Source organism: Periplaneta americana, chromosome 11 (genome assembly GCF_040183065.1).
Source record: "Periplaneta americana isolate PAMFEO1 chromosome 11, P.americana_PAMFEO1_priV1, whole genome shotgun sequence".
Classification (NCBI taxonomy): domain Eukaryota; kingdom Metazoa; phylum Arthropoda; class Insecta; order Blattodea; family Blattidae; genus Periplaneta; species Periplaneta americana.
The window spans coordinates 63,023,132-63,045,257 of NC_091127.1; the positions used below are offsets into that span (position 1 = coordinate 63,023,132).

General features: G+C 36.5%; 1 protein-coding gene across 2 annotated transcripts in view; it reads right to left on the reverse strand.

Moving 5' to 3' along the window:
* Positions 1 to 22,126, reverse strand: part of IRSp53 (Insulin receptor substrate 53 kDa) — a 1,482,105-nt gene that overhangs the window by 571,460 nt on the left and 888,519 nt on the right. The gene's annotated exons all lie outside the window — the stretch shown is intronic.

Consider the following 22,126-nt stretch of genomic DNA (forward strand, 5'->3'; position numbering starts at 1 on the left):
CATAAACATAACAGCAAACATACTTGGTAACCTGGAAACATAACAACGACGCCATTTCCTCATATTCTGTCGTATACTTCAGCGCTCCACGATTGTGTTCTGTTTGCAAATCACGTAAGCATAAGCATGAAAGTTTGGAGTTTGCAAACTTTCATGTTAACGTCTCACGGTAATGTTTATGTCAATGCTTATGTGAATCATTGTGAATGATCCCATTTGGTAGCCTGGGCGCAAACTTCTGTTTTTATGTTACGGTTATGTTTAATTTTCATTGTGAATGGACCTTAATGCTTCTACGCTCCGAAATAGATGCCTACGGAGGCACCAGATGAGACCCGCAATTCGGTGTGCCCGTGTAGTCAACCGGAAAACAAGTCACGAAATACTTACGTCACTGTAGCACGTGGTCCAGTCAGTTGTGTGTAGGTTAGTTGGCGATACACACAAAGTAATGAATGTCGCATTGCGTCACTTGTTACGGGCCGGTGTCTGTTACAACAAACCGCCCCCTCCCTTTGTACTACACCGTTATAACAAATATCAAATAGCAACCAGCACGAAGCGATGCCGGCTGTTTGTTCACACTCCAAGATTTACAGAAAGAAAAGAGCCGCTTGTTGATCACTTTTAATTACATTGTCACCACCACCACCACCACCACCACCACCGCAACCGTCATCGTTGCCAATTACAGAACAATAAATCATATCAGTTTTGCCTAGTCTAGACTCTCCTGAAACAGCATACTTTAGTTTCTGGAGTCTTCCACGTCCATCTTTTGACATGCATGTCCCATGATTTTTTGTTATTCTGATCCTTCATTCGAGACTAACAAAGGAATCTTACACATCAGATCGAAATTCCTTTGAAAGTTTGCACACTAATCAGTAATGTAAAGAACAAGTGACCTACAGGGACATCATTTTATTTTTACTAACATTAACCTTGCTATACCTTTGGATTAATGGTTGAGAACCGGAAACACTGTTTGCTACCCACTTCCAAGACTGGAGTTCGGTGATACTGGCGTAAAATACAAACAAATCACTTTACTATGTATAGGAGGGAAGAAAAGTCGTTCATCCATTTACGTAAACTAGGATAGATCGCTATTTTCAGTTTGATAATTTTCATTAGGTTTTTGTTTAATCAAAATACAGTACAGTATTAACAATAAGTGTTTCTACTCACAAACTGATGCGGACGTATTCATTATGCAGTGTATATAACACTGTCTACAACACATTAGCGTACAATATAAAGAATAAGTTAAATTGAAAAATAATCATTATATGGATATTTAAACACATTTTTTTTAAATAGTGGCCGTTCATTTCGATACATGCTTCAGTTTTTTTGTGCGTATTATCGCACTACAGACTATTGTACCTAATTCCAATTACCAGTTACGTCCTTCGTACTAGTACCTAACTCATGTTGAAATAATTCTGTACCTACTCTATAAAAGAGTACCTTACGTACTGTAAATTCAATCTTCACTTCTGCCCGATCCCAAAAAGATAAAATTATTCAGACATGCTATCTACTGCCCGTCCAAGTGGGTATGTCGCAGTGTCGTAGAAGGGGGAATCACGTGGCAGTTAATTACTTAACAATACCCTTTTATTTAATTTATTTTAAACAGTTGTATAATATTACGTAGGCGTCCAATTTCTAACAGAAATTAATATTTTCAGAAAAGAGCTATGGCAGTCCAGTCACTAGCCTTTACAGCGCGGCGAGCAGAAGCGGTTGGGGGAAACCGGGATGCAACGTAGGCAAGCAAATGACAGTACCTGTGCGAAAATATGATTCCATATTGAAAGCTCTTTCGTCATTGGAAAACATGAACATATTTCTGGAATGTACTATACTCATTTACTCAGTACTGTTTACTTTAAACGTAAGGCGACTTTGACTGCAAATGAGGCCTTGGTTCTGTGTGGAGAACGTGTGGAAGTTTACTAATAGAAGGAGTGGGAGTGAATTACATTAAAAAAACTCAGGCACAATAAAAATTGAAGTAAAAATAAAATGATGCCCCTGTATAAAATATAGCAATCAAAACAAACTGCATGATATAATATATTCTAGGTTCAGATAATACGACGAAATTTCTACCCTAACGAACGAAAGCCAGATGAGTAACGCCTTACTCTGCATTGCAGGCTTGTTGTAACATGTAACTCTCTATTTAAGCCATGTCTATGGCTCAGCAACAGCACGCTTATCTTCTCTTCAGACTGCCAGTGTTCCATCTCCGTACTCGTGTGGAATTTGCAGTGAACACTGAAAGATTTGAAGTAAAATTACGTCATTTTCCGAGTGTAGGTGGAGTATGTATGTAGTTTCGGAGTCCTAAAACGTGTCTCCTAACATTTAAACGCTTACAGTACGGAAACTGTAATAGCTATGTTAACGATTTATTTACACCTGGAAAGAACGCAGATGTCATTTCTTAACAATATAAACAAGTTGAACTAGATACGTGAGGGACGCGAGAAGGCGCGGCGAAAATGGCCATCTTTAACGATCTAGGTGCGGGGTCGCGATATGAGTCAGACCGATTGTATCAGTGTGACTTTAGTTATGGAAGCGAGCAGTGCCTCGTTCTGTAGGTTAAAGACAATGTTATCAGTGGATAAAAACAATATTTATTTACGAGTTTAATTACGATAGTTACGAGAGGCATTTTGTGAGAGTAGTAGTGGAACTTTCAAATATGTTAAAGAAATTCGGAGCAAAATACTAAGTTATCACGATCGGCGAAATGCACTAAGAGGGGTAGGTAAAAGTACAAGAATTCAGAAAAGACAACATATGTCGGAACGAAAACGAGAGTACAGGTTCCAGTCGAAGACAGTGTGTGAGAGTGGAAGTTCGCTTCAATGTGTAGTCGAAGCATATTTGAAAAACTCAGATGCACTCGCCACATTCCGTACTTCTTCTATCATCGTCCACTATTCGCGACCTGCAGAAAATGTAACTAAGAATAACGAAAAAAAAATAATGTATAATCTAAAACAGTGATATTCATCTTTTTTGCTAACGTACCCCAATTTCTTTTTAATTCGTGCCCCCAAACTGCATTGCAATTATATAAGAAATAACAAAAGACTATGACTGATGCATGCAAAATAAATTATTATTATTATTATTATTATTATTATTATTATTATTATTATTATTATTACTACTACTACTACTACTACTATTGTTGTACGTACAATGCAATAACAACAGTAATGAATTATGTAATATAAATGTATTGAAGACAGGAAACAAAGTAGATATTGCAAAAGAAAATATATAAACTGCTATAATATTATCAACACGTATAATAAAATAAATGTGTCTGCATTTTTGCATATGATATCAGTGGTGTGTGTATCCCTTGAGACAACTCCACATACCCCTAGAGGTACGAATACCACTGATCTAAAATACTCGCAGCATTTATTTACTATGACACCCCAGACGTAGTTCTACGTTTAAAAGCTTCCACCGGTAACTTCTTCTGGGCACTCCTGTTTCCTTCTTCCATTTTACCAAGAATTTCCACATCTCCTCCCTTCATATATCATCTCCAATAATTAAATAATGTTGCAGTGAAGTCTTAGGGGTAGCACAGGTCTCCGATTCTGATATGAGTATTAAGACCTTGTGGCGTCACTAAATAACTGATTTACGAGTAGTATAATATATTGCTATATTAAAAAAAATATATTATTGACATTGTACTACTACCTAAGGCACTATTACTTCTTTAATCTGTATTACTTCCCTTATTTAAATCATAAGTTACGTACAGAAGCGTGATAACATTGCGAGTGTATGTCTACTGCATTCATGTTGATATTACACCGATCCTGCCGTAATGATGGCAAATATTTGATTGTAAACGAGGGCTCTTTATTCATGGCGCAGAGAATATACCTATTGTAGGACAATGAACCGGATCGAAACTGCAGTTTGCTAAATGAAGTTAATGGACGCAACCTTCCCAAACAATAATGAACTCAACTGCATGTCATTAAGAATGATTTTGTTATATTTCCAGATAATACATGGTAGCCTACTACGTAAACAAGAGCCTATCTGGTATTAAGTAGTTAATTAATCATAGTGTTCACAGTTTTTAAATTTTATTGCGTGAATAATTCCCCATATATTGCTATAATTACTTAATTACCTAGAACAAAATTGTATGTGTAGAAACGAGAGAGATTACTACTAAAAAATTACATTTTCATGCTCACGGTCAATGTTATGGTCCACGAAAGCCAAAGATTGTAGAGAGAGAAAATTTTCCTTTTCTTTGTCTGAAAATTTTACAAGTTTATACTTCATAAACCTAGTCAAAAGACTAATATTGTTGTCCGAATTATAAGTTGAGACACTGATTAAGCAGATAAAAAGATATTATGTCTAAATCTTAACCCTTAAACTGGCAAAACTTCATTTCTCACACTAGTTTATTGAACCTTGTCGGACTGTAAAGAAAACAACTATAGCAATGTCCATATTTTATATGTTGTACATTTTTGCAAGCAGTTTGGTCTAGGACAAACCCTTGTCACTGAAGTATCTATGTCTGCAGTGAAGGGATCTATAAAAATCTTGAAACCATCTCTACACTCTTTCCTATGGCGATCAGCTCACTTAAGTTGGGTCTTGCAACTAATGCTAAATAGACAACTGTGATCACCCGATAGCAAATAGATACTAGGAAATTGTATGTTTCTTCTGGAATTAATGTTTTGTTTAGTCGTTTTGAATCTATCTACATATATAATTTGAAATGGTAATGGAAATTACGGGAAAACGGCTGGACGGATTTTAATAAATGACCCCTCATTTTGAAGTTTGGAACCCAAAGTTTTTCAGAAAAACAGTAGTTTTCAGTGAAATATAAATTTTCCTACATCATTTTCCTATTTTCCAAAATCCATCTTTCGTCAGTTTTGAGAACTAATTAATTGCATTTCAGAATAAAACAAAACACACACTACAATAAACAATTGACTATTACACGAAGGCCATGAACTACAGGATTTCTGACATAGAGTTCAGACGGCTCAGATTCTTTCACATCATAATGCCAATATGTCGATCTTCATTTGTGTAATTTTTTGATAACGTATAAAAATAATTTACAGATCTGATTCTCTGGTCTGTAGTTTTCCGAATAAAGATGTGTATTGGATAATAATAACTACAAAACTTAAGAATGTTTGACATTATTACCATTAAAAAGGAAATATTATTATAGTTAATGCAACACATAATGGTATACTGATGATATGAAAGTGAAACCTTTTGAGGCTTTAAGTAAGTAGACGCAGAGAAAGAATATTTTATATTAGATCTTCATTTCTATAATTTACTGAGTAACGGTTATATATATATATATATATATATATATATATATATATATATATATATATATATGTTACTAAAAACTATAAAACTTACGTAAGGTAACAATATTGTTATTAAAAATGAAATAATTTTATAGTTATTAATCAAATAGTGTGGGTCTTTTTCATATATTTAATGGCAGTTTGATATAGATATTTATGTGTCTGATTCTCCAATTTTCCTTGGTAATAATTGAGTCATGCTTCGTATTTTAGATGCGTCTTTAAACTACATAAAAATAAATTTCATATTTATTTTCTTTGGTTTAAGCGATTAGATTTGTGATCGCTGCCAAGCATATTTTGTTGTACAGAAAACAGTTTACCATATTACTTCTTGCTACCGTGATGAGTAAGCTTATTTCCCGCAACCAGCAACGAATGAAACACTGAAACTGCTAACGATTTACGATGGACAATTTTATTTAGGGCGCATATAAGGTTCTACAACTCTGACATATCATTCGCCTCATTTTCCGCATCTCAGCAATAGATTTTTCACAACAGCCTTTATTACAGAAAATATACGGGATAACATTCATTGTTACACAAATTAATCCAGCAGTATTTGGTATATCAGTATTGTCTGGAGGAAGCGCAAAAATTACAATTCCTAAGAAAAGACCAAAAGGTATTACTTACTGACAAAATAAGAGGCCTGCACGAAACATGCAGCAGCTATACCAAGATGCTAAGTCTTTTGTTCAAAGCATGGCAAACCTTACATTTTCTTACTTTCACCTACAATCCGCAATGACCTGAAATAGCTACTGCATTACTCCCACATGAAAAACTCGCTGATCGTTCTGATATTGTTACTTGCGATTTCGCATTGAAACTCAAGAACTGAAGACGGATAGGTTCAAGGAAAAGTATTTGGCATAAAAAAACATTCAGAGGTAGTATGTTTCACTATTATGCAAGCAAGTAACTTTCAAAAAGTCTGGTATTCTTCATTGAAAATAAATCTCAACAATTTTTGTTTAAACTTCTTATGGACTTAGTTTGCAGTATTTATTGCAGAAGGAAACGATTTTTGTGGTAAGCTTTGTCTTCTAGGCAGCCTTCACTTAGAGGAAGCTGAATAAAATTTATTCGAAAAAATAGTACACTCAGGGACAAAAAAAAACCGGACACTTCTATATTTACTTGTAAATTGTTGTCAATTATTTCAAAATGAAACAAAACCCATTTAAACAAAATAATGTTTCATTTAGCACCTTATACGACAACATTTGAAAAAAAAATCTCTGATGAGAAAATTTACAAAAAATTACAAAGGGCATATAGCTATGGCATCGTTTGGTATAACTGTTTTTCCATTTTATGGTGCCTTAAACATTAAAAACTCTTTTTAGTAACGGGTATTACCCCCTCTGGCTTGAATAACTGCATCCATACGTCTTGGCATGCTCTCAATTTGGTTAGCAATGTCTTCTCGAAGAATAAGTTCCCATTCTTCGCCAAGTGCTCGCCTCAACTCTTGTAACGATTCTGGTCTCAGTCGTTTATTCTTAACAAGCCGTCCCAGCATGCCCCACACGTGTTCAATTGGGTTCATGTCTGGACTCCTTGCTGGCCATGGAAGAACATGGATTCCCACTTCTTGGAGATAATCTCCGACCGCATGGGCAATATGCGGTCGTGCATTATCATGCATTAAAACAAAATTATCGCTTACAAATTGGCCAAATGGCACAACATTATGAGCCAAACATTCATTTATATACCTATCAGGTCCACACCTGTGGAGTAACGGTCAGCGCGTCTGGCCGCGAAACCAGGTGGCCCTGGTTCGAATCCCGGTCGGGGCAAATTACCTGGTTGAGGTTTTTCCGGGGGTTTCCCTCAACCCAATATGAGCAAATGCTGGGTAACTTTCGGTGCTGGACCCCGGACTCATTTCACCGGCATTATTACCTTCATTTCATTCAAACGCTAAATAACCTAGATGTTGATACAGCGTCGTAAAATAACCCAATAAAATAAAAATAAAAATATACCTATCAGCTGTTAGTCTTCTATTTTCAACAGAAACCAACTCTGTACGAGCATCCGTACACACTCCTGCCCTACGTTTTAGAGAAATTTCAAGACTTTATCATAGACTGTGAGCGTCTGGGAACAATAGCACTAAAACAATTTAAAAAGAAATCGTAACAAATGTTTTGCGTAATTGTTTTCATCAAGTTCGCGATTGTGCGATCGCTTCAAATGGTCTAACAAATTCGAAGTTCCACCACCCTTAGAGTAAATTCGCCCACAAAGTTTACAGTGTGCGACTTTATTATTACTTTCAACTAAATTAAAGAATTTCCATGCGACGGATATCCGATATGGTGCCATCTTATTCCACTCACAACTACCGTCAGTCCGTACGCGCCGGCCGTCCTTGAGCTAACTGTCGCTTCGCTCCGTACCCCCGCATCCCTCCGTATGTCCCCTGTTACACCTACGGTAGTATCGGAGATCACCGGTGGAGAGCTTTATTCGTAATCTCCGATTCCTCCGCAGTAGTAGTCACTCCGATGAGCAGCACTGGCGCAAACCTTATGCAGGCCTAGCCTAAAGTCTACATCGATCATCCAACCACAACGGAGGTATCGCGTGGTAAGCACGATGATCATCCCAGCCGTCATAGCTGGTTTTTGAAACCGGATTTCGTTAACTATCGTAACTCTACAAATTCATTACGATACTGGGTGGAGACCGGTACCATACATTGACCAAAATTTCATAATACAATTCATTCTGTGTGAGGACTCGAACCAGCACTCATTCCGTAATGCGAGTCCTAGGCACGACGCCTAACACCACTACGCTACGGCGCGGGAATCGCTTCAAATAAATGGAATATACATATTCAAAGTGAAATTCTGTGCATTTTTCAATTAGAAATGTCATTTTTTTTCCTTTCTGCCACGTTTTTTACATCCAAAGGCTATCCTACAGTATTTCGTCTAATCGAAAAGGCTAGAGAAGCTGCCGTACCTAACACACAGACTCTAATCGGCAGCAAAGGGTCACTTATGAAGAAAAATGAAAGAAGGCTTATAAAACGCATATGATATGCTGAACCACGAAGCATGGATTAAGTAACAGTCTTCTGTGTTTACTGACCACTTGGCGAAACCAAAGCTTATTCTCCTGGCAAAAAATTACTGCCATACCACAGTCTGTTTCAAAATGTTTGCCTTATAAAATATTTTTAGAAATAATTCCTTGCAATATGTGTAAGTAGTCATAAATAAATTCTTATCATACAAAACTAGACGGGAAGGAAAGAAATTCTTGACAAGTCACAAAGAATCCAGAAACTTACATGATACAATGCAGGATACCACTTTGCTCAAATGAAAAATACAATCATGATCTCAAAAACATCGTCGAAACTGTACCAGAAGTGTAGAAAAATGTTTAGCTCTAAAATAACGTAGGCCTACAGTATTTTATTCTAGGTCGATATGGTTTGTGACTGGAAGAATCGACTTAGCTATAAAGGAAATTAAACATATACGAATTTTGATTGCATTTTATTTTAATCTAGGTTTACTCTCCTATTATTTTAGAGTCGAATAGACCGACTGTATTAAAATTAATATCAATGTTAAAGTTATCACTCCTATCCTTTATCTTTTTAAACACTTCTAACAAGCAGATGTATAGTTTACATAAATGTCATAATAATTGTTCACCATAGCAAATTCAGGCGGACCGTTTCGACGAATAAATGAACGTCGTCGAGCGTATAACTCTTCGTAGTCACATTATCTCCTCTTTGTTTGTAGTTTAAAACTTGTATATGTTATTCGTATATATTCATTTTTGTACAACGTTGTATCCACTTTTCCTTGTATTCATTAATTTTGTGATGAATGGAGTGTGATTTATAGTTTCTGTAGAATTCAGTCATTTTTAGCGTTATCAACTATATGTTATTCGTATAATGTTAAATGTTATGTTTTATTTAACGACGCTCGCAACTGCAGAGGTTATATCAGCGTCGCCGGATGTACCGGAATTTTGTCCCGCAGGAGTTCTTTTACATGCCAGTAAATCTACTGACATGAGCCTGTCGCATTTAAGCACACTTAAATGCCATTGACCTGGCCCGGGATCGAACCCACAACCTCGGGCGTAGAAGGCCAGCGCTATACCAACTCGCCAAACATGTTATTATTCGTATATATTCATTTTTGTACAACGATATATCCACTTTTCCTTGTATTCATTAATTTTGTGATGGAGTGTGATTTATAGTTTCTGTAGAATTCAGTCATTTTTAGCGTTATCAACTATGTTTTTTTTTTACAGTGATTAGTCTCGATATGATCTTCTTTCCGAAGGATAAAATATTTCGCTATCATACAATGTGGTACAGGAACTACCAAAATGTTCTAAATCTTTAAGCCTTTTCCTTAAAATTAAATCGCCAATATTTTATTTAAAACTCTTGTGGACCTATCTGTTGAAATTTTATCTCTTTGTTCTAAAATATTTTCTACATTAATATGAATAATAATAAAGGTAACCGACCATTTATTTATTTACTTATTTACGTATTTAATTATTTACTTAGTCTATTTACAGACATCGTGTCCCGCTTAGAGGGATCGAGAAATAAATACTCACCATTTAAAATCAAATGATATTGTTTTGATTTACATCTGACAAGATTGAGAAACTGTCCAAGTTTATACATAAATGGTTTAAAAACCATTGCATGCGCATGCGCACTAACGTTTATCGTGGAAACAACCTGGCGCCATTCAATAGAACATTCCGTCATTGGACGGTAACAATCAAAGGGACGTCGAGGTAACAATCAAAGGGAATGTGTTTTTGGACATGTGCAGAACTTCTGATGTTGATTGACTGTCCCTGGATCGGTTTTTCAGCAACAAGGAGAACCCTTGACTGGCCACCTAGGTCACCCGACTTGACGCCCACTGACCTCTTTCTGGGGCTTTATGACGAATGTTGTGTACCAACGTGGTACAGTTGACACTGGAAAAACTGAGACAACACATTATAAATGAAGCTGCGCTAATCACTCCACAAATGCTATAGAATACTTGACTGAAGATTGATACCATTAGGATGTCTTCAGGGTAGCTCGAGGCGCACATATCGAGTTGCACTAACCATTTTCCGAAACTCGGAGAGTGTTTCCATCAAGTTGTACAAAAAGTTATGTTATATAACCATTATTTATATTTTAAATTAGCACTTATTTCTCTATCCCTCTAAGCGAGACAAGGTGTATTTATTTATTTACTTATTCACTTAATTATTTATATGTTCATTCATTCATTCATCCATCCATCCTTCACTCATTTATTATTTATTATCTCTCCATCCATCCAGTCATCCATCCATTTATACCGGGTAATTCAGGAGGAATATTAAAAATTTTAGAGCGTTATTTTATGGACTATCCTCAGTAAGAAAGTTCAAATAAACATATGTCCAATTTTCAATGGGTTAGGGGATAAAACTATTTTAATGTTACACATAACAAGTCTTACAAATGGTATGAAGGGATCACATGGTCTACGAATTATTGATAGTGTATACACATCGCTCTTTTGTGATCGTCTGAGGACAAAACGAGGTTCCAATATTGTTGCAGGGGGTTCCCTCGGCTACGAGGATAGGCATATTCTTGCAGCATGACAGAACCCATATACATTTTAGCCATCAGGTAACACATCATCAAAATCTCACATTCTCCAGGTCTATGGGCCTAACGTCATGAGTAAGCAGATGGTGTGTTGCTCCACAAGGTTGTCTGTGATATGGTTGGCCTCCCACTGCGCTCCTCGTCATGCACATTTTGATGTCCTGCTCAAAATTGTCTACAGCAGCAACGCACCATCTGCTTGCCCATAGACCTGGCACAGCTGACGATCAATTTCAATCGGCGCTATGCCTTGTGCATTCAAAAACTTTATCACTGACCGCACTTCACACGGCGGGAGTTGGAATAGGAACGTCCATCTTCAACCAATGCAACGAAGCTACTGAGAGCACTCGGGAAGTTCCGCTAGCGCATGCGCCATGCCAGGACATTACTCTATCATGTACACGCAATCGCTTCGCGCAGCATAAGCTTATCGTTTACTAGCTGTGGGACGAATTGGATAGTTACTTTGGACGCGCCTCGTAGTTGTATCTCCACACCCATTGAAAATTGGACAGTTCGACACATGCTTATTTGAATTTTATACTGAGAACTGCCCATATTACCACCCCATAAAATAGTGACACCAACAATAAAGCCAACACTAAGGAACGGTGTATGTACAGATGGGTGTTTCTCTTCTCTTGTCTTACGAAGGCCAGAACCGGTACAACTCCTTGCTCTTAGGCTCACAGTAGCCCGTTACGCTGTGATTATTTCAAATCCGATAGGTGGCTATTGAGGGATAGCGTAAGGGCCTATTTCTAGGAGAGACATTTAACACCTAACATCGGAGCCCCAAACTCTCGGAATCTATTTTATCAGCATCGGAAACACGTACTTCTTTCAAGACTTCATTTCCGCCTATTTTTAACTACTGCAGACAATAAAATGAGTGGAAGGTGGAGAGAATTAGTGGAACGAAAGGGAGAAACGGAAGTACCCCGAGAAAAACCATTTACAGTATCTGATTTATAAAACAAATAAGCATTAAGATCAGGTCGAGAATCTAGCATGGGTCGTCTGGTTGGAAGACTAGCGTGCAGCTCCAGGCCACAGGCATGGCTGCAAATTGATATTAGGCGAGACTGGTATGCATTATGGTGGAGTATGGGACAATTCAACGGGCACTTATGCCGTTGATTTAGCGGAATTTTGCTAGTTACGAATTTTGAAATGGACGAGAAATTTTCGGAAAATTTTATCTGGAGTCCTCTATTAAAGACAAGGTACTTTTATATATCCTAATCTACGACACTGAATCCCCAACTTAAATTTTTCCCAAACGAACGCGTGAACGCGAAGCATTGTAATAGTAGAGACGAGAATTTCATGCATTATAAAATCCCAAAATATGCATGCATTCATGCACTATCAAACTATGAATCATGCCCGATAAAGCGAAAAATACATTAAAATATGCACTTTCATTTTTGTTCCAAATGTCTTATTTCACTTAACACAGTTAACAACCTACCAACATTTCTAAATTGCTTTCTGTGAGATTTCTGCGCTTCTCAGTCAGTATGTTTTTGAAGGCAGAGAATGACTTCTGTACATCGCAAAAAGTTATGGGTGCAAACTTGAATGAAACTTTTTCTGTTATTTAGTTTTTTTTTCCTTCTTCAATCTTGAATGTTGAAACTAAAATAAGGGACATAAAAATCGTGAAACTGAGGTGCTCACTTAATAGTACATTATGCAACGAGCCTATAATGATAGTAATTAAGACGCAAGTATGGTTATTTATGAAACGAGCGCAAGTGAGTTTCATAATAATCATACGAGCGTCTTAATTACCATTATAGGCGAGTTTTATACGACTTTTTATGCTCGGCCATATTTCTAACTTGAAATTATTCAGATGTATACATTTTATTTGTATCTGACAAGATCGGAAGTGACCTTGTTCTAGGTCGTGATTTGTGAGATGTGCGCAGACGCGAAAGTATTGATTTTTTCCGAGGAACAATAATGTCATTGACCTTGATGTAATCCCGTTAAACTTGATATAACCTTGATTACTGAATTCGACATTGAAAAACGAGATGACAAATTGAATTTATTTGAATATTATTTACAATTAACGCTAATTATTATAATAACAGAACATAACCTTCTGCGACAGTATTGGATTTCCAGCCTCCGTGACTTTTCGCTAATTCTCTTTCGATTGCATATCCGAGAATAATCGATACTTGCGGTTTTATAACGGTACAAAGCTGATTTGTCATTGGCTGAACACCTGTAAGCTGAGTTGCCATTGGCTGAACACCTGTACTTGAATGAGTAGGTTTACTTTAATGACATGCAGGTGTATAATTACTACATTTCGGCATGGTCGAGCATAAAATCATTAAGACATGCATTTTAACTGAATATATAATGTGACCTGGTAGAGTGTAAGAGAGGGCTCTATGGCCTTAACTCCGCCAGTATAAATGAATGAATGAATAAATAAATTATTTTTATATTATATGCATTATTAAGCTAAAAATTGCTTAAATATGCATTATGTATGTTTTATGCACAAAAAGGCCAAAACATGCAAATATGCATGGAAAACGTACACACATTTGGAACCGGAAAGTAATGAAATGAATAAGTACTAAGTTTGAGCTACGTCCTATGTTCCTTACAAACATGCATTTGCATGGAAATCTCGTCTCAAGTAATCTATACTAATAATAAATCTGTAAGCGAAATTTTTCTGGTAATTTTCGCTTTTCTAAAAATAATTGGTGTTAACATGTATAATTAATCATCCTGAAACCGAAAATCGATTTTTTAAAATTTTTTTTATGTCTGTCTGTCTGTCTGTCTGTCTGTCTGTCTGTCTGTCTGGATGTTTGTTACCTTTTCACGCGATAATAGCTGAACGGATTTCGATGAAAATTGGAATGTAAATTAAGTTCGTTGTAGCTTAGATTTTAGGCTATATGGCATTCAAAATACTTTATTTAAAAGGGGGGTTATAAGGGGGCCTGAATTAAAATAACCGAAATATCTCGCTTATTATTGATTTTAATGAAAAATGTTACATAACAAAAGTTTCTTTAAACATGATTTCCGATACGTTTTATTCTAGGCAAAATTTTGATAGGACTGATATTTAAATCTGTATGTCTGTCTGTCTGTTACCTTTTCACGCGATAATGGCTGACCGGATTTTTATGAAAATTGGAATATAAATTAAGTTCGTTGTAACTTAGATTTTAGCCTATATGGCATTCAAAATACTTTATTTAAAAGGGGGGTTATAAAGGGGGCCTGAATTAAATAAACCGAAATATCTAGCTTATTATTAATTTTTGTGAAAAATGTTACATAAGAAAAGTTTTTTTAAAAATGATGTCCGATAAGTTTTATCCCGGGAGGAATTTTGATAGGACTGATATTTAAGGATATACAAAATTTTGAAATAACAATACAATACATTTCCACCGCCGCCTCAGATTATAGTGTCGTTCCGTAACTTCTATGTGCAAAATATTAAATTTTTTAGTAGAAAGAAAAACAAATTTATTCATTCTATGGCAGTAGTGCATAGGAGATCGTGAATTCTTACATTTTCGAAAGAAATAAATATAATTAAGTTATATATAGTAGATTGTATTATTTGCTGCATCACTATTTAAGTTATTTAATAGAGCAAAAATCTGAAAATCGATATGTGACATAGCAGTTATTGCAGGAACGACGACGATGGCTACAATGAAATCAAAATAAATGACTCCGTCTATTTAAGGCGGCCTTGACGTTTATCAATATTAATATACAGAGAATATTTTGTGTTTGTATGAAGTAATCTCAGAAGATAATTAACCTTCACTATTTGAAATTTGTAGTTTCTCTAGATGGATGTAATGCTACAAATGAGGACTGAGATAAGATGAAAAGAAATCTGTACGCACAGAAAACTTGATATTCTGTCGAAATATTGTATAACTTGATTATTGCAACTTTATTTGGTCCACATAAAATACTCTAATTTTATACACTCATTTTACCATAGAGATCACTGGAGCTCATTTATTTTAAAAGGCGTCATGAAATGGCGTTCCTGCGCTCATAATTTACCCATATTCGTTTCCTGTGTTTCTTAAAATAATATTTATGTAGGGTACCTTATTTTTTTATTTGTATAAACAATAATATACAACCGAGCAAGTTGGCTCAGGCGGTAGCATTTGAGACACGCATTCGGGGGTCTCGGGTTCAAACCCCGTGGCCGACCAATCTGACTGAGGTTTTCCATGATTTCCCTTAATCATAAAGGCAAATGCTGGATTGGAAAGATGCATGCCATTATTCATCACCGCCTCAATTACCAATACCAAAAACATTAATTAAAGTCTATAATCAGTTACATGAACACAAGCCATTTACAACACACAATACAAACAGGAACTCAACAAGAGTAAAAACGGCCTGCTGATATACCCACACATTCTAAATACGCGACATGACCACAGATGTTACGGCGTGGATAAAAAAAACTTAACAAAAAAAGAAAAAGATGTACAGTAAGGTTAACATAAAAATGATCTTCGTACACAATCAACTCTATTACTTTGTAGTGATTTATATTAAAGGATGCATTCAAGACTAATTTAGAAAAATGTTAAACGCATTATCTTTGCACCAAATGAGTGGTCTCTGGACCAAAATGATAGCATTTTAATTATTTAAATAGAATTTAAATTAAGTAGCATATTAAACCATTTATTATTCTATCAAACACGATTGTTCCCTGGACCCAATGTTCTATTTCAATTATGTAATTACTTTATATTTATTTCTAATAAGTGTAGCGGAGCGCACGGGTACAGCTAGTAACTTATAATTTATCCAAGATTTATGTTCACTGATGAAAGTTCGGAAATTTATCAAGCCCAGTATTTTATTATCTGTTTAAATCTCTCGTCTTGCGATATTGTGAATAAAATAATCTTGACAACTTTTAAGATAAATTGCGAATAATACCTCTCTTCAGGCACCTTGTGATTTAATAAGGCTGCTATAGGCCTATCATACGAATATAACAGCGTATTTAGTGATGCATTTCGTTATTGGAGTACCTTAAAAGTAGGCCTTCATTTATATTCCAGTTTTAGATTATTCAATTAAAGTAAAGACTAACTAATAGAGATGAAAACGAAAAAATAGTCTGCCTACATTATTAATATTATATCTGAGATGCGACACATTCCAATAACATTCTGTAACAACATCGATTTAGTGAACTATAAAAATTATGACGTGTGCCTGGACAAAATAACTCTTTCCAGAATGGTATTCTCAAACATTCTATTACCTCCTTTAATACCAGAGACCTACTTTCGTGTCCGTAGTCAAAAATAAAATGAAACTTTATTCCCTATAAAATTCTTACAAGAACTTGGTGAATTGTCTGCAGTTTGTCTGGAAGGAGCGCTGGTTTATGTTCCTGCAATTTTTAACCTGGTAAATAGAACATGAACCATACACTAACATCAAGAGCTGACCCCCTTTTCAAGTCATTCTCGTACGTAGAACGAAACACATTTCTGGAATCCCTCACTGCTGAAATGTTGGACTTGCAGAATGTTGGCTTGAGCGCTTGGCTACCAGCCATTTCGCAGACTGATACAAGGGAGCTTACATTGATCTTGAACTGTGACGTTAAGAATGTCATTTATACTTTATCAATAGTTACATGAAACCTGAAACCTTAACAAGAAAAGAATGCAGTGAAAGGAATGTTAACACTTATGGAGAGGATTGCGATTTTCAGGTATAAGGAGTGGTCTGCTAAATTGTGATAAAACGCCAACGCAAAACTTGTTTATGTAAATTTCTTAATTACATTAGAGAATTATAATTTTTTAATTTTGGAAATTTTCAGACAACTCATTGATAAGCCCGGCTACAGAATGTCATTCCAACATTTCACAACTCTGTAGTTCAAGAACCAATTGCCGCAAGGCAACCAGCTTCAACAAAGACTGATGACGCCTAATTGTAAATGTCAGTTATACAGATAAATGTGTACTGGCACAGAAACATAGCTTCTTAATTTTATGCGTTTGCAACAAACAATTTCTTTCATTATGCTGGGAATAATGCTGCAGTTTTTTTATTGTTTATTTTTACAAATATTATTCAAAACAAATTCGTAAATGAATTATTACTTCAGATCCAAATAAGAAGATCTTATATACAAAAGACATTATTTATAATTCAAAATGTAAGATAATTGAATTATTTTTTACTATAGGCCTACTGACTTACTTACGGCTTTTAAGGAACCCGCAGGTTCATTGCCGCCCTCACATAAGCTCGTCATCGGTCCCTATCCTGTGCAAGATTAATCCAGTCTCTATCATCATATCCCACCTCCTTCAAATCCATTTTATTATTATCTTCCCATCTACGTCTCGGCCTCCCCAAAGGTCTTTTTCCCTCCGGTCTCCCAACTAACAATCTACTATATGCATTTCGCCCATACGTGCTACATGCTCTGCCCATCTCAAACGTCTCGATTTAATGTTCCTAATTATGTCAGTTGAAGAATACAATGCGTGAAGTTCTGCGTTGTATAACTTTCTCCATTCTCCTGTAACTTCACCCCTCTTAGCCCCAAATATTTTACCAAGAACCTTATTCTCAAACATCCTTAATCTCTGTTCCTCTCTCGAAGTGCGTGCAAGTTTCACAACCATACAGAACAACCGGTAATATAACTGTTTTATAAATTCTAACTTTCAGATTTTTTGACAGCAGACTAGATGACAAAAGCTTCTCAACATAATAATGACACGCATTTCTCATATTTATTTCGCGTTTAATTTCCTCCCGAGTGTCATTTATATTTGTTACTGTTGCTCCAAAGTATTTGAATTGTTCCACCTCTTCGAAGGATAAATCTCCAATTCTTATGTTTCTATTCGTACAATATTCTGGTCACAAGACATAATCATATACTTTGTCTTTTCGGGATTTCCTTCCAAACCTATCGCTTTACTTCAAGTAAACTTTCCGTGTTTTCCCTAATCGTTTGTGGATTTTCTCATAATATATTCACGTTACCCGCATAGACAATAAGCTGATGTAACCCGTTCAATTTCAAACCTTCTCTGTTATCCTAAACTTTCTTAATGGCATATTCTAGAGCGAAGGTAAAAAGTAAAGGTGATAGTGCACCTCCTTGCTTTAGCCCGCAGTGAATTGGAAAACATGAGATAGAAACTGGCCTATACGGACTCTGCTGTAAGTTTCACTGAGACACATTTTAATTAATCGAACTAGTTTCTTGGGAATACCGAATTCAATAATAATATTATATAAAACTTCTCTCTTAACAGAGTCATACGCCTTTTTGAAAACTATGAATAACTGATGTACTGTACCTTTATACGTCCATTTTCTCTTCAAATCTGTATTCTTTAGTATACTACTCGTACTTTAGATAATATTAAAATGGATTTGAGAAAGATGGGATATGATGGTAGAGACTGGATTAATCCTGCTCAGGATAGGGACCGATGGTGGGCTTATGTGAGAGCGGCAATGAATTTCGTCTAGCTAGATTAAGAAAACTGCACGATGTGCAGTGTAGGCAGAGAGTCATAGAAAATGTAGAAGAATACTCTGTCTTCTATTCACCTCAAATAAAACTTTTGTGACTGTGAAAAAAAACTAAGAACTTTTGCATGAACCAATACTGGTGGTAATTGTAGCATAAAATAAGTAAGACAACCACTGAAAACGAGAAGTAAACAATGAAAGATATTCAAAATAAGAGCCACAATGGGAAAAAGTATATATACAGAAAAATGATTAAATTTGTTTGGACCTCTAGGGAAGCACATAATCCACATGACTCAACTAGCAGTCGAAACGTTTACAGACAGACAATAAGTCGTAACTCAAAAGCACCCCGGTGTCTCAACTGCACAAAGGAAGACCCCTCTCTCATATCGCCGCCATCTCATCACCGGACGACGATATAATTCATGTAATGTCGACCACCGTCCCTACTGTAATGCAATTAAATCAGAAATGGAATATCTGTGTTACACATTAGTAATTGCAAACTAGTTGCACGGCAAATTCAACGTGTTATTGCGATCGGTTGGGGTGCAAAAGGGGTCACACAGGGCGTGGAATGCTTTACACTATTAGTTTCTTGTTATAGAGAATTTATATGGAATGATCAAACGCATAGTTTGTGTGGATTGTATTTCATAGAGAATTATGTTGAACTCTTGTTTTTCGCTAACGCATAACACGTACGTGCTCGCTGTGCTGTAAAATTACATTTCATGTGACAAAGCATCTGTTCTGCTAAAGGTAAAGTGGACAAATATATTTTATAATACCTACTAAAAAGTTTCAAACAAATAACAGTAATTTCATCAACTATAAGAGGCGTAACAAAATTGTAAAAGCACGTTAGCAGAATTTTCAAGACGGTGGTGGTGGTGGTGGTGGTGGTGGTGGTGGTGGCAGTAGTTTTTAGTGGATTCTTTTACGACAATGTATCAACATCTCAGATTATTTAGCGTCTGAATGAAATGAAGATAATGCCGGTGAAATGAGTCTGGAGTCCAGCACCGAAAGATACCCAGCATTTGCTCATATTTGGTTGAGGGTAAACCTCGGGAAAAACCACAACCAGGTAACGTACCCCGACCGGGATTCGAACCGGGGCCACCTGGTTTCGCGGCCAGACGCGCTGACCGTTACTCCACAGGTATGCACCAACATAGTTTTGGAAGTGATACAGTACAGGTGTACTTTCTCCATGTACGAGGTTGATTAAAAAAGTAAGGTAACAAAATCTCTCATGGGTGACATATTTCCTTTCTTGTTTGAATTTTCCGCCAAGGCCGCAGCAGCAGAGCATAGCTTCATCAGACAGCCATTAGATGCCGCAAATGTTGTGTCGGACCCTTGCATTATCAATTGTAAGAAGGCACGGAAACATGGTCAAACGCAGTTTGTTGTGTGATAAATTTATCGTCAACTTGTTGAGGTGTACGGTAGAAAACGGCGCTTCTGGTAAGAGGTACTTGACCAACTTCCCTACAGCCCCGATCTGGTACTCAGTGATTTCCATCTCTTCAGATCGTTGAAGAAGCGTGAGTGTGGTAAGAGCTTCAACATCGATACGGCCGTTCAGCAAGCCGTCATGATGTGGCTTCAGGGACTTGACGCAGATTTCTTCTATGTCGACATCGATGCCTTGCCTACAGGGTTGTTTCCGATCACTGATAACGAATTTGAATGCCATCATATGGGTCAGGAGTCAAACGACAGCTGAATTGTGACGTGAGGTGACAGACCAGTAGTGAGTGGTCTCATAGAGTACACGGCGACTCACAGCAGAAATTCACAAGAAAATCGAGCCGTTTTGAGAGGAGTACATTACGACCCTTTCCAATGACAAGTACATTAAGTGGAAATAAAAGAAGCCTGCAATAAACGAGGTTTCGTTATTTCCAAGAAAGGCATCTTCTGTGTACTTATTAAGGTTGGTAAAGCTCGAATGGAATTAATTTGTATCATATCGTGAGTGCGGCGACTTGTGATAGGGGGTGGATTTGATTGCTTTTTCCACTCTGGAATTAATCCCACCCGAGCTTTGCCAGTCTTATTAGGTATACACAGGATGCGTTTCTTGGAAATAATGAAACCATGTTTTTTGCAGACTCCTATGATTTTCACGTAACTGTACTTGGCATCGGAAAGAGTTGTTATGCATCCCTCCCAAAAAGACTCGATTTTCTTGGATATTGCTACTGTGATACACCGTGCACTCTGATTATGAAATCACTCACCACTGGTCTGTCACCTCTCGCAGCAATTCAGCTGTCGGTGTGTTTCCTGACGCACATGACGTCATTCAAATTCGTTATCAGAGATCGGAAACAACCCTATACCGTTGGAACAAGTGTTTAGACAAGCATAATGACTATGTTGAAAAGTAATGCGTACCAGTGTCCTACTACTGTGTATCAGTATATCTGCCTGTGAAATAAAGTATGTCCATGAGAGCTCTTGTTACTTTACTTTTTGAAGCACCCTCGTATATCATGCAGTAAATTTTAGAATAGGAGTACTTTTCCATAAAATCTGAGATACAGTTGGTAACTTCAAAATAATTCGGAACATTCTATCCACCATGTTTGAGATCTGAAGTCTTCCGGACAGCTCAATCTGCATGAATGCGGTTGATGATGTTGACAGTGTGCAGATGAGCAGTTCGTTTTCCCCCTACAACACAAAGCCGCACGCTATCCAACTCGGGCCAGATTTTGTCTAGTACCTGTGTAATTTAATGGAAAATTGCAGCCACCCAGTAGTTACATACGGCATAAGCAGTTTTCGCTGTTAATCGTTTAGCCTGCTTACTCTAGTACAAAATGTTTTAATTAACGTTGCTTTCTGTTGCTTTGAACCTAATGGCGAACGGAACAGTTGGAAGGGTGATATGAAATGGCTGGATTTTGATTTTAAAGTGGATGTCAAGCTCCAGGAATTCCCACTTGTACTGTTCGTCATTGCATATTATTTAATTCTGAGTATCAAGCTTACATGTCAAAATAATATTCCCTTACAGGCAAAAATCGTACAGCCCATCTCTATTTTTCTTCACCACTTACATTCTTAGATACAGATGTTCTGTATAACTTTGTCTAACTAAAATCCATTTAAAAGCAATTTTTGAAACAAGTGAATAAGTAACTATGCATATAGTTAAGTAACCAATTAAAGATGTAAATATATAAGTCAATGGTAATCGTTAGTATTACTAATATAAGTACCTAAGCTACTACGTGTTCATCTATTTATAAATATATACATCGTCCTCTACGTGTTTTGTCTGTCCGCCCTTTTAGTCCATCAATCCATCCAACCTTCCATCCATCTATCGTTTGTCTGTCTTTCCATTTATCCGCCTTTCTACCCAACTGTGCAACTATATATGTAGGCCTCACCATTTTTCCAACTATACATAAATCTTTTCATTCATATT